We start from the raw sequence: 2,760 nt of genomic DNA, 5'->3' as shown, positions 1-2,760 counted from the left end.
CTTCATCAGTAAATGTTTTAAGTCCTCTTCACTTTCAGCAAGCAAGGTTGTATCATCTGCATGTTGCAGGTTGTTAATGAGTCTTCCTCCAATCTTTATGTCATGTTTTTCTTCATAGAACGCAGCTTCTCGTATTATTTGCTCAGCATATAATAAGTATGAATAAGTATGAATATAATAAGTTTGAATAAGTATGGTGAAAGAATACAACCTTGTCTTACACCTTTCTTAATTTTAAAGCATTCAGTGTTCCCATGTTCTTCGAACAACTGCTTCTTGGTCCAGGTACAGATTCCTCATGAGTACAGTTAAGTGTTCTGGAATACTCATACTTTACAATGTTGTCCATAGCTTGTCATGATCCGCACAGTCGAAAGCCTTTACATAGTCAATAAAGCATAGGTAGACATTTTTCTGGTATTCTCTGCTTTTAGCCAAGATCCATCAGACATCAGCAATGATATCTCTTGTTCCACGGCCTCTTCTGAATCCGACTTGAACCTCTGGAAGTTTTCTGTCAATGTATGATTGTAGCCGTTTCTGTATTTACTACCTTGAGCAAAACTTTACTCACTTGAGATATCAAAGAGATTGTCCAATGATTTCCGCATTCTGTTGGGTCACCTCTCTTTGGAATGGACACAAATAAGGATCTTTTCCAATCAGTCGGTCAGATAGTTGTCTTCCAAATTTCTTGGCAGAGATGAGTGAGTGCCTCCTGTGCCGCCTTACTTTCTTGAAAGATTTCCATTTTTATTCCATCAATTCCTGGTGCCTTGTTCTTTGACAGTTCCTTCAGTGCACCTTGGACTTCCTTCATTATCATTGGCTCTTGATCATATGCTACCTCTTGATACGGTTGAACATTAACCATTTCCTTTTGGTACAGTGACTCTGTGTATTCCTTGCATCTTCTCTTGATACTTTCTGCATCATTCAATAATTTGCCCAGAGAATCTTTCAATAACTAAAGTCAAGGCTTGAATTTTTTCTTCAGTTTCCCTAGCTTGAGAAATGCTGAGTGTGTTTTTCCTTTTTGGTTTTCTAGTTCCAAATGTTTGCATATTTTATTATAATATTTGGCTTTATCTTCTCGAGCTGATCTTTGAAATTTTCTGTTCAGCTTTAGGACCTCCTCATTTCTTGCATTTGCTTTAGCATCTCTACTCTGTAAAGCAAGTTTCAGAGTGTCTTCTGACATCCATTTTGACCTTTTCCTTCTTTCTTGTCTTCTAAATGACTTTTTGCTTTCTTCACAGTATGATGTTCTTGATGTCATCCCATAACTCTTCTGGTCTTTGGTGTTTAGTGTTTAATGTATCAAATCTGTTCTTCATGTGATCTCTGAATTCAAAATTGAAGAACAAATGTGTCAGTTGCTCATAGGAAATGTTTATGAGGCTGGAAAATTGAACCTCTTAACAGTTATTCAATTTCAGAGCTGAAGCATATGAAGTATAAAATGAAAGAAGATCTTACAACTGTAAGACATTCTATTCTTGAGAAGCAGGGAGAATGGTATAAGAAGTGGAAAGAATTTCTTGGTTTGCCTCCTTTCAGTCTAATTAAAGGTTTTACTCTAGCTGTGGATCTTTTACCACCCATGTTTCCCCTTTCATTCGATCCTGCCTCAGAAGAAGTATATGCAAGAAGTATTCTTTTGAAGTATCCTGCTTCCCTTCCAGATACACCTAAGCAAGATAACAGGGAAATTGATGGTAGAAGAGAGGGTTATCCTCAAGAAGTTGTAAACGAGCTAGCCAATAGCCTTGCCTTCTTTCTGGTGCAGTCAGCTTCATTATCAGACAGAAACAGTGTTATACTTCTTGAAAAGGCCATGATGATAAGCCCTCCCAGAGAGAAAAATGAAACAATTTCCAAGAAAATACTAGAATTTGAAGGAGACTCTCCATCATCAAGTATTAAAAAGAATGCAGAAAGTGGTGCAATTGGGGGTTCCCTGCCAGCCAAGAGAAGTGATCCATTCCAAAAAGAAGAAGATCATCTAGTAGAAGAGGTTGCTAAGGCAGTTTTATCTGATTCACCAAAGCTCTCTGAAGGAAAAGAAGTAAAATTGGAGGAGTTGATTGATTCCTTGGTTTCTAACCCATTCTTAACAAGGAACCAAATTCCTCGAACTCCAGAAAATTTGAAAGAAGAAATCCGGAGTAAGAGTCCTGATGCAGGAAAGTCTGCGTCTGACTTAAAAAAAGAAACTAATTGAACTATGTTACATTTAAATTGAAGTTATGTCACAGAATAAAAAAACTAAGTTGTAATTTAAGTATACATCGGAAATGTATACTTTCTTTTTCAGAGTCTAAAAGTTCTTAAATCCGTTTTAACCTCTTGTAATATTTTTAGATGGGGATTTTCTCAGTTTGTAGTAGGAACAAAGAGTTGACATGAAGTATTTTTTGAAAGTAAAATGGAGAGTTATACAAAGACATTTTGATATCTTAAATAATGTAAGCACTAAGTAAATGGCAAAAGTTGTAGTTTAATTTATTTTGTTATAATCCCAATTTGTTAACATAAGAATGAGCATTTTTTTTGATGTTCATTCATTAATTGGTTAATGTAATAGCCATTAGATATACTGACCTTTCCTTTTAGACAAATATGTAACTTGTTTCTTTATGGAACATTCTGGTACTAACAAAAAATGTGAGAAAAATAATCCCTTATGAGTGTAGTCAAGATGACAGAATTTGAGATTGGGAAAATCCTCAGTAGGGTTACTGATGGGAACAGTGATGT

General features: G+C 35.7%; 1 protein-coding gene and 1 pseudogene across 1 annotated transcript in view; both read left to right on the top strand.

The window, feature by feature from the left end:
* Nucleotides 1–2,224, top strand: part of LOC102822092 — a 3,839-nt pseudogene extending 1,615 nt beyond the window's left edge.
* CCDC18 (coiled-coil domain containing 18) overlaps nucleotides 1–2,760 on the top strand; it is a 209,898-nt gene that overhangs the window by 55,982 nt on the left and 151,156 nt on the right. The gene's annotated exons all lie outside the window — the stretch shown is intronic.

Source organism: Chrysochloris asiatica, unplaced genomic scaffold (genome assembly GCF_000296735.1).
Source record: "Chrysochloris asiatica unplaced genomic scaffold, ChrAsi1.0 scaffold00002, whole genome shotgun sequence".
Taxonomy (NCBI): domain Eukaryota; kingdom Metazoa; phylum Chordata; class Mammalia; order Afrosoricida; family Chrysochloridae; genus Chrysochloris; species Chrysochloris asiatica.
The sequence above is the reverse complement of the archived record's forward strand: the minus strand, read 5'-3'. Positions and strand labels throughout refer to the sequence as shown.